Genomic DNA, 12,037 nt, shown 5'->3' with positions numbered 1-12,037 from the left:
ATGAATAAATAAATAACAAATATGTTTCTCTTCAGTGATGTAACATGTGTTTTTAATAGAAGAACAAAGGAAATGGTCAGGATGGGACTTCATGTATAAATATGAGGGTGATATTTTTTCTCTTCTTACTACTTCACTATCTTCATTTAATACACAGAGTGTCATATTTAACTAATACACTATTACAGAATGATGACTGTAATAAAACCATTGAGCGTACAAAACACACAGTGCTGCTGGTGTTGTCATGTTGCCATCAAGCCTCAAGACTCCGATCACACTTGTTGATCACTTTGCCAACAAAATACAAATGTGAGAAGCGTCACATCACATGTCCTGCATGATGCTGTGAGCATCTGGGTTGGTGCCACACTTGCAGCAACAGTGTCAGCGAGAGGGGTGAAAGGTCAGCGCTGTTTGTGTTTCTGTGTCAGGGAAATGCGCAGAGGAGGGGACCGTGTGTGACATCTGGCTGAGTGTGAAAGAGGCATTTGTGTATTTCTGACTGTATATCTGGCGGACGATAATAAGCATCCTCTCTTGCACATGCGTCCACACGTCGACGCAGGCACCCACACACACACACACACACACACACACACACACACACACACACACACATGCTTTCTCCCCTGCTTTTGTTTTGGTTTTGCATCAACCAACATCAAAACACATGGACACAGGGAGCAGATTAGGAACACGAGAGTGGCAGGTTAAGCTTTATCGGAGGCTGTGTCTGTGATAAAGAGGCTAAAGATGGACGGCACAGACGAAAGAAAGAACAAAGAAATGGAGGAAAACTGAGGAGAAAAAAAAAAAAAGAGGGGAGCTCATAACTTTCTGCAGAGCTCGAAATGGGGCCCTTTTTGGCAGCGAGCAGTGGAGAAACCGCAGAATGGTGCGACTCTGGAATTGAGGGGTGGAGGAGGCAGAAGAAGGGGGGGGATGGCGGCGGTGGTGGGGGCAAGTCAAAGGACAGGGAAGCAGGAGAGTGAGAGAGAGAGAAAGAGAGAGCAGAGGGGAGGGAGAAGAAAAGAAAAGGGTGAAGGAGGACGGCCCAGACGGCAGGTTTTAATCAGCAACAGGCTGTTGGTAATGAGATCACTATCCCACTGCTCTCAGATTGATGTCATGTGAAGCTCTGCGGTGCACAGAGAGGCATGCGGAGGACGACAGGCATGCATGACAAGCTCGTGCACACACAAACACGGGAGCGTGCACGCAGAAAGGTAGAAGACAAAGAGTCACACTTATTATAAGGCTGGCCAATACCCATTAACTCATAAACATGGGCACACACAGGAAAGACACAAAGAACCTCTAACACGCCACAGCACCCTGCTGTTAATTTTCTCCAAGCGAGGGAAAGAGCTGACACAAATATAATCACACCCACACATACACCATAAACACATTTCAGGTCCCGGGGCTCCATTATGTCTTTTCTGTCTCTCAAACAGCGAAACATGCCTACACACAAAGAACATACTGTACCAGTGGTGAGGGTTGGCTAGACTAGCAGGCGGAAAAAAAGAAGGAGCAAAAGGAGGAGAGGCAATGAGGACTATACAGGGGAAGACGAGGAGGGAGAGAAAGGGAAAGGGGTGACACTCAAGGTAGCAGTTCAGTTCGGGGTTATAAAACTTTTAACACATGAGCTGAGAAACTTGGGAGGTTGTGTTAAACCATGTGTGTGTGTTTGTGCGTGTGTGTACGCAGCACCACAACCAAATGTTCATTTATTAAAACGTGCCAAAGCAGATTTGCATGTTTGGTTTTGTTGGTGTTTGCGACTGTTGGTGTTTGGGGGCAAGTGGAGAGAAGGGGAAAGAAAAGAAGATGGAAAAGAAAAGAGGAGGTTGGATGGGGGGGGGGGGGTGTACATGTGCATCCAATGAACAGTGAATAGTTTTTCCTTTATAAATGTTCCCCAAAATTCAACCATGATGTCACCGTGAACCTGTTGTGAACTCAACTCTGTCAACTACCATTACTGTTCCACTGTGCGCTCTCTCCACCGCTTCACCCCGCTGCCTCTCCATCTCCATCCACTCCGTCCCCACGACGTAATCCCGGGCCTCCACTCCATCTCTTTGCCATACAGTGTTGTCTGGCTGCATTTTTCTTTTTTCGATACGACACACAACACACACACTCACAAACACACATTCACACACACCTCATAACCCAACACCCAAAACACACACACTAAGCGCTCACAGCCATTTGGAAAGTCTCTGGTATAACAAGGACAGTTTTAATCAGAACAAGCTGGCATATTTTGGCCAAGACCTGCACTTATGGTAATTCAATCAGAAAGGGAGGGGAGAAGAGGAGGGGAGAAACTGAAAAAGAGGGGCACAAGGAGGGTAGTGGAGTGTGAGACGGGGTGGGGGGGATAAGAAAAACAGAGGGAGGAAAAAGGAGACAGTGGGCGGATGGGAGGGTGAGGTAGGGGTTGAGTGGTTGAAAGAGTTTGATCCACATGTGGAAGCCATTGTCTAATTACGGCAGATATGTATAAGTGTTACTGCCTGCAGGACAGATGGTGATTGGAGGGCGCACAGCTACACCAACATGAGATGACTGGATACGAGAGGGGAGGGATGAAGACAGGTAGTTGGTAGAGAGAGACGTGTCATGATGGCTCCACAATCATCTCCCTTTGCTTTCTCCTCAGCCTCGGACGCAGGCTTTATTCCCCATTTAGGGACCGCCATCCAATCAGCTCATTCAGAGGAGGCCAGCTTCAGCCTGCACCTCATCCCCAGATGAGGCAGATTTAGCTTTCTTTGTATCTGGAGCCTGGACAAGTTAGTCTGACTCATTCCAAAGATCACAAAATCCATCTACCAGCACCTTTAAAGTTCATTCATTAAGGGTGGTGATCACACAAGATGCAACCTATATATCCAACCTCCTATAATCAGCGCTCTCATCAAAAGTATCTATCTATCTATCTATCTATCTATCTATCTATCTATCTATCTATCTATCTATCTATCTATCTATCTATCTATCTATCTATCTATACAACTATCTATCTATCTATCTATCTCTACAACTATCTATCTATCTATCTCTACATCTATCTATCTATCCATCTATCTATCGATCTATCTATCTATTGATCTATTCTACTCAATTCAATTCAATTCGAAGGAGCTTTATTGGCATGGGATAGAGATGTTTACATTGCCAAAGCAAGTGTAAAAACAACATAAATGTACGTAGAAGAATTCTTACTGTGCTGTTTGAAATATATTTATATAAGTAATAAATAACCTATAATAAAATAGAAAAATTGGGATTTGCAGTTAAAAATACAAATACAAGTAGGTGAGAGCTATATAAACAGTACAACTTTTGTGCAGGAATACACATCTATCTATTTATCTATCAATCTATCCATCTTATCTGGCCTACATCACGTTTTACACTTGTGCATCAGACAGGCTACGCAGAAAATACACTGAAGGTTCTCAAACTTTTAAAAATGTATTAAAATAAAACTTTCAAAGAAAACATTTTTATTCCTAGCAGTTACACCTCTTGGAAGTAGGGGGTGCTACAGCCGCCTCAGCATTCCTAATCCGACGTTCTTGATTTGGTCCGAATGAAATGATTGGTTGTATATATTGCAGTCCTGCCAGGGCCACAGACAACAACTTGTTTTACTTTTCTTTTGTACCATTATACAGTGATGGCTATCAAGGACATGAAGAGGATTTAAATAAATAAGATAAAAGGTGTTTCTGAAACAAATTACCAACCCTACCTTTAATGGATAACATCTTGTTTGTTTAGTTAGTTCAAATATAACAACAGCAACGCACCATTTCACAAAGAGAGGTATAGTATGGGCCAGACTATTTCCAGTAACGCCCTGGAGTCTCAGCCGGTCCCAGACATATAACACAGAGGAATCAGCACATTACCACCTGTAAACAGGCAGATTTCACACAGATTAAACAAACAAGATTGAACATGTCAATTAATGAGCTTTAGAGGCACAAACAGAGCCAGGTTATTCAGTCTTTCTGCTAAGCTAAATGAAGCGGCTACAGGCTCCAGCCCCTTGTTTAAATTATCTTCTCATCTAACTTTTAGCGACAAAGCAAATAAGCACATTTCCCCAAAAACACTGAGCTACTCCTCTAAACCGAGGCGTGTTCCATGTTCCTCTGGTTTACACTAGAAGCTGTGGCATTTCACCGCATCGCATGACGGCCATGTAGCAAACAGAACAAGGCCAATGGGGAGACGTCACTGTATTATCACCTTGTATTCTTATATAATCTTTCTCTAGCCCACTGTGATCAACACCTCATCCATGTATACAGTGGGATTCATGCCAAGCTGTCATTATTTACATCTTCCCTAAACATGACTGAATTTTCTCCTCACGTTCCATGAATTATTCCCTGAGAAAATGGTGAAAGAGAAAAAGTGAAAAATCCCCTTTTTTAAAAACCTATTGGTGAAAGTGAAATAAAAATCCTGAATCCCCCCCCCCCCCTTATCCAGATCTGCACCAAAAGTGTATTGCTTCTTCCCGGACTCATACCACATCCTTCCACCGAGTTTCAGGGAACAAGTTGTTTTTGTGTAATCCTGCTTACACACCAACAAACATGGACAGAGGAGAAAACATAACCTCCTTGTCAGAGGAAAACATCTGTCTACTCTGCTCTTGAAACGGCTCTCACCAAAACAAAACATAATTTAGCACTGAGGAGACTGCAGGGTTTTTTTTGTCCCAGAAATCGACTGTCAGTGTTGACGTCAGTGATCATAACCACAATGTTTAACAAACCTAAACCAAAGTTGTTTTATTGGACTGAACTCAACCCAGGAGGTTGTAGAATTCAAATTTAGATGCAGAAAAAAGTGTCGCCCACGGCAACAACACGACAAAGTAAAGATGGCATGGATTCACCAAACCAGGGGGAGAGATCTTTAGAATTTTTAAAAAAAACACACAGACATGGGTTAACAGCTTACACATATTGGGATAGGTAGCTTTTCCTTTTCAGACTGATTAACAAACATGGCACCAAAGGTTACACGAACACATCCGATTTCATGTGTTATTCGCCCTTATTGTCACTATCCAGTGTTTTCCCCTCACCCTGCCTCCACTTCCCACTGTAAAACAAAAGTCAATACATTAAACTGTTTGGATCCAGGTAGGATGGAGCTTCCGCCCTCAGGATAATCTGGCACCTCTTCACAGGAGGCCACCTGTCAGCAGATCTCAGCACATCTTGGCTGTCTGCCTGTCAGAAAATGTAAATGCCCTCTGGAGGGTGTACAGCGGCGAGTATTAGTCATATACACATCGTTTTGTTTTGCTGCAGGAGACCAATATAGTCTCTGAATGCTGCTCAGTGTGTCCTAATGACCTATAAACCTTGAATGCTGCAGAGCAACGTCCCCAGGTATCGCAGCTCTGCACACAGGTTTGTTCTTTCTGTTTTATTCTGACTATGTTTTTGCACACTCACACAAATGAAAGTTAAGAAAAAAATCACTCCGGTGTAGGGGGACATAAAATGATGACTGTTTATGAGCATTACATCAGAGAGGGGATTTTCAGTGGGTTGCTCAACTCTGTCAAAATAAAAGCACAATTTCATTTGATTCATTTTCACTCGGTTTACTGGTTTGTTAGTGTTGCTACATGACTGGATAACAACACAAATCTACTAACTGAGCATTTTGTGTTGTTTGGGATCAAATTATATAGACCTTAAAATAGCATATATCATTAAATGTTATGTACAACACTTCATTTTGAGCCTTGTTCTGTTGACATTACCTGTATGCTATGGAGGTTATGATTTCACCTTTGTCTGTTTGATTGTTTGAAAGCAACATTACATAAAAACTACTGAAAGGACGTCCGCGAAAGTCAGGGAAAGGATGTGGTGTGGGTCAGGGAAGAATCCATTACATTTTGGTGCAGATCCAGATCAGGGGGTGGATCCAGGAATTATTTTCAGATTGCAAGATGGGATATTTTTGGGACATTTTCATCATTTTTACCAGGGAGTAATTCATGGATCTTGATGAAAAAAAAATCTGGCATATTTAGGGAAAGAATATTGTGTGAATTTTGGTGCAGGTTGATTGACATTAAAGGGACTGTTGTGCCTCAGTGGAGGTCATTCTAGTTTTAGTATTGCATCTAATGATTTGATCTAATTGTCTAATACTCATCTTGTCCCATTCGAACCTGCAAGGCTATGCTGCATTTTATTTGCAGGAGCATCCAGAGTGTGGAATGAACTTACGCCACGCTGTGTTTAAATCCAGGTTTTGGATTTATACCTGCAGGTTGCATATAACTGAAACAAACAGTGCAAGTGCAGAGAGCAGGATTTACTCCTTGACTCTGAAATCACATGTGTATTCACACTATACAGAGAAGCCAGGTTCTTTACAGAAACATCAGCCAACAACAAGTGCAACAGAAATGATGATGTCACTTATTCTTGAAAACTTCCCACATTAATAAGGTGAAACCAGCGAGAGCAGGGTTTTCTGCTGACTTTAAATTCCCTACAGAATATTACAAGAAAAGGACACTGTCAACATACTATTAACGTGGCGGTCGGTAGTGAGTTTGTCATGGAGGAGAGGGCGGGTGATGGGGGATCGCCCCGGGCACAGATGGATTCATTCTCCCAAGTGCCACTTGGAGCGGTAACAATGCAGCAGCAGTAAGACAATATGTGTTGTAAAAATGTCATTTCCACAATTCAAGTTGTGTTTTGACAACCACTTAAATACATGGAGTCAGCACAATGCAGGCACAGCTGCAGAGTTAGCTGAGGAGTTATTGAGGCTATTATTTTTATGGCCCTCCATATAACTCTAATTAGAGTGGCAGTGCTAATGTGCAGTATATCTAATTTCGTCCTCCCTGCATCTCTGAAATAAACGTATACATCCAACACGTATATACTGAAGAGCAGTGACGACAGAGACTTTAAAGCCTAACACGACACTGGGTTTCAACCTTGCAAGGACTTTAAAACCAGGGTAGCTACTTGCAAGTGAGCCTTTACATACATTTACTAATGCTAGCACTGCCACCTTGAGGCAAACAAATAGACCAGCATCTTAAATCTGTAATTAAACGTTTCTGGTCAACTTTTAATGTTGCTTTAATAGTCAGTGACAGTGAGATGACCCCAATGGATGAACACTCCAATCAAACATTTTCTTTAAAAAAAAAATCTACTTTTTTTTTTCCGTAAATAAACTGCTTAATTTTCCTGGACACAAGTTTTTCATTTGAAGGAATACGTCAAAAACAGTCGACAGCACAAACCACACGTCCCAAATATGTCTTCATGTCCAGACCTGATTCTTTGTTTGTTGCTATGTCACCAACAATAGACACATCTGTCTTCACCACCAGCACTGAGCTGCACAGCTTATGTTTAACCACAGAGAGGCAGTGCTCATTTACTTATTACATCTGTGATGAGTAGAGTGGGATTCAGGACCAGTGGTAAGAGGCAGCTCCTGAGGGGTTAGCGAAGCAAAGTAGAACGAGGGAACAAGGGAGGTGGACATTGTTTAAATCTAAGAAATGAATATAAGAAAAACTATAAGAAATGGAGTTTTAAACAATCCAAGTTAATATAAAAACCTAATTAACTACTCTATTGTTCCTAGTGTGTCTAAACAAAACAAATTTATATGTATACTGTATAACGGGTGAGTGCACGGAAACATATAATTAAACTAATCTCAAGTGTTACAGAATTATATTTACTTTATATATATACCTGTGTTATAAAAACTGCATGTAATTTCCCCACATGCTTGAACATATCATTTCCATTTGGATAGTTAATAGTCTTAAACTACTATTTGTATATGCTGTTGTTTGCCTCAATAATAACAAAATATATTTATTGTTATTGTTTAATTATTCAAATTAAATGTGATTAAAAGTATTTTTTAAGTTGTTATTTTATGAATACCCCCATATAACTTGACCAAATTAGACAGTTTATAGAATGGTACTTTTTAAGATTCTCAAAGAGAGTAAACTTCTACATCCTCAAATCATTTAATTCAGTTAAATTGAATGAAAAATAATTAAAGAGTCTCCTCTTCTATCAGCTGTTTCACGAGTCTTGTGCTGAGGATGAATGTGATGTCGAGGATTAACTTTAATGTATTTAGGGCATTTAGTAGTTTAAAATAGTTACATAAAAGTGCTGCACAGTCCAATTTCTGAGTTGATCACAAATAGTTTGAGGCTTTATTGCTATGGCGACACATACAAATGGTAGAAAACAATATTTTTGTAGAGACAAGTTATGACTTCAGTGTGGCTAAGAAACCTGCCAGACCTGCCGTGCCTCTGTATTAGATATTTGATGCCAAGAAAACTAGATAATTATGTAAGTAAAGGTTAAAAGAGAAAATACACATGTACAAGCAGGTCCTGCATTTACAAAATAAAAGTAGTCAGTGTCAAGTTATATTATTAGATCATTGGAATCACTACGCTGTGGCTGGCTGACGTGGAGCTTATCTACCTCATATACCGTTTAGTTCAGTCGGTTATAATGAATCATCTTTTACAAACAAGTCACATGTTCTTAATGTAAATCATTCATTTCAAATGAAACTGTAACTATAGCTAAGTAAATGAATGTAGAGGAGTAGACAGACTACATTGACTTTCCGCCTCTGAATGTCCCATGTTATTAACTCACTGCCCCACTTTCACCACAGTCATGTTGGCTCACAGCGTTACGAACATGTTTTATGTCCTGGATCATTACATCATTCTTGTTTACCAGTTAAGAAACATGTCGGATCACGAATTTCGATGAATGTTTTTCGAAGCAAGAAAATATTAAAACAAAAATATCGTTGGAGATCCAAGTCAGAAAAATGTTGTGCATCATTTGATCCCTGTATGTGAACCTGATACAAGCAGCTGATGTTGAATTCTAGAGAGTTTACATGTGACCTATTAGCCTAGTTCCCCACAAGTTGGAAAGCTGCAGTGAGGATGTTTTTATTTTTTTATCACTCAGCACCAACACCTGTCTGCAATAACTTGTGAAGTAGAAAACATTCCACCACCACCAGCAGCACCACCAGCACCAGCAGCAGCAGCAGCACCACCAGCAGCAGCAGCAGCAGCAGCACCACCACCAGCAGCAGCAGCACCAGCACCACCAGCACCAGCACCACCAGCAGCAGCAGCAGCAGCAGCACCACCACCACCAGCAGCAGCACCACCACCAGCAGCAGCACCACCACCAGCACCAGCAGCAGCAGCACCACCACCAGCAGCAGCAGCAGCAGCAGCACCACCACCAGCAGCAGCACCACCAGCACCAGCACCACCAGCACCAGCACCACCAGCACCAGCACCACCAGCACCAGCACCACCAGCAGCAGCAGCAGCAGCAGCACCAGCAGCAGCAGCAGCAGCACCACCAGCAGCAGCAGCAGCAGCAGCACCACCACCAGCAGCAGCAGCAGCCTCTGAGAGGATGAGCAACGTGACCTACATTGACTCCACTGTTACATGGCTGCCAGCTACAGGCCTCTGTTACTCTGCTTCCTGCGAGGACAGGCACATTTGGGCTATTTAATGATGATCGTGTTTGCACAAGCAGATTCTGACCTACATTCACTGCGTCTCGGCCAATATCCGCCGATATCTGAGCAAAAACACAATCTGTGGAGCGAGAGAGCGAGAAAGAGAGCGAGAGAGGGAGAGAGAGGGCGAGAGGTAAAAACGTGATGGCAGAGGAGGGGAGGAGAGGGGGGGGCGGTAGGAGTCACGGTGAGCACCGCCCCTTCCGCACGTGCCCTCTCCCTCAACCGAAGATCGTCTATGTTTGAACAGATGATCACAGACACGCACGCACACACACACACACACACACACACACACACACACACACACACACACACACACACACACACACACACACGCACACGAGTCATACTGAGAATGTGGCGTTGGCCGACACGCATGCGCACTCCAAATACATGTTTATTCATCTAGACAGGCACGTGGACAGGCTCTAAAACGTACATTCACCTGAGGTTTTTTCTTTTCTTTTTCTGACTTATAAGTTTTTGTAATGATAGATAGATAGATAGATAGATAGATAGATAGATAGATAGATAGATAGATAGATAGATAGATAGATAGATAGATAGATAGATAGATAGATAGATATCTTATCAATGTATTTACTTGGATAATGACAATACAAAAAAGATGGGTCAGAAAAAAAATATTAAAATATATAGCATAAACTGCAATAGCTAAATTGACTATATAAATAATAAACACATATAAATACAATTAAATAGAAATTAAGAGTTTTTCCTCACTCCAGGGTTAAGGATTGTGATTTGTGAATACGGGCTATCAATTCAATTTGCTATCAATTAATCTTATATTATTATTATATGTATAGTTAATACAATTTCACAAATATTCTGTTTAATCTGGAGTATCAGAGGACTGATCGGATTGCATGGATTGAGTGTAGTGATTGAGTGTTTACTGCAAAATGACCAATCTATACAAATATATAATAATATATTTATGAACATTATAATAATATATAAAGAAAATAAAAGCTTCCTCTGAGATTTAGTGTGTCCTCAGGCTCTCATTTCTCAGAGCTGTGGAGAGGATTTTTACAAAGAATACTGCTTCTGTCCTGATCACTGAGTTTCCCAGTTCACAGCCCCATGACGAGCAGTCGACACAGTCACAGTCACATAACACACTGACACGCACAAAGGAGGGGGGGGGGGGGAGGCGTGTCCTAGCTCCGCCTCCAAACACCGCATTGTAAAGGCATTTTTTCAACTTCCGAGGTACGTCAGCCAAAACTTATGGGTGCAGGATTTTAAACAGCATCCAGACTTTGATTTAATTGCTTTTTGTAGAAGTTTGTTTCCTGTTTACCTTTCAGCCAACCTCCCTCTCTGAGCTTCTTCTGTCTGTCCTCTTCCACAGAGTCCATGTTTCTACAGTCCCCTAAAATAAGATCAAATATTTTTATATTACCTAATTTGGAACTTTAAAGTTTTAAGAAAGGGCCTATTTAACCCAAATCATGAACTCTCACCCAATGTCACCTGGGAGTGGCTCCAGCCCTCCCAACCCTCAAATGATAAGAGATGTAGATAAGGGATGGATGGACGGATGGATGGATGAAAAACAAATTTATGATGAATAAGCTCTTATGAGGGTCTTAAAAGTAGTATTCAAGAACACATAATGTAAGTTGGAGGGCCCTTCACAGTTCTTGATATTATAGACCTGGAGCTTTTCCGGCCGCTGGAAAGTTGCCCTTATCTCAACTATTCTTGCCTCCTTTCATTGGCTGCCTGTTAAATTCAGGATTGATATAAGATTGCTTTAATAACTTTAAAAGCTCAGCATGGTCTGGCCCACAGTTATATTATGGAGCTACTATAACTCATTATTCTCCAAGTCATAATCTATAATATAATAATAATCTATTAGGTCCTCCAACTAACACTCGCTGGTATAATACCTAAGTAAAGGCTGGTAACCATAGCCTCTTTTCCACTGGTCAAATAAACCATTAATATCCACTCACTTTTGGTTTTCTACAATGGGAGTGGATACAATCAGCATTCACAAACAACTCTGCAGTCGACACAGGTTTTTATTGGTTCTGGCTCCGATCAGCAGTGATGGAAACGAGACACCCAGGTGAAAAAATAACAGAAAGGCCAACTCCCTTTCTGGCAATGGGGAAGGAGTCAAGTGCCTTTTTTTTGTGGGTTTGCACCTTGTTTAATTAAATTGCATATAACTCCTAATTTGGGTGTAAAAACAGGAATATGTGTATATAAGGCTCTGGAATTCCTTGCCTCAGAAGCACTGTTTGGAAATCATTGCTTAAAACATGTTTTTTGTTTATATAGGAAAAAGCCTTTTAATGCCTGATTTTAGCCTACTTTTAACGAATGTTGTTTGTTTTGTATATACTAG

Source organism: Hippoglossus hippoglossus, chromosome 5, assembly GCF_009819705.1.
Source record: "Hippoglossus hippoglossus isolate fHipHip1 chromosome 5, fHipHip1.pri, whole genome shotgun sequence".
Lineage (NCBI taxonomy): Eukaryota > Metazoa > Chordata > Actinopteri > Pleuronectiformes > Pleuronectidae > Hippoglossus > Hippoglossus hippoglossus.
The sequence above is the reverse complement of the archived record's forward strand: the minus strand, read 5'-3'. Positions refer to the sequence as shown.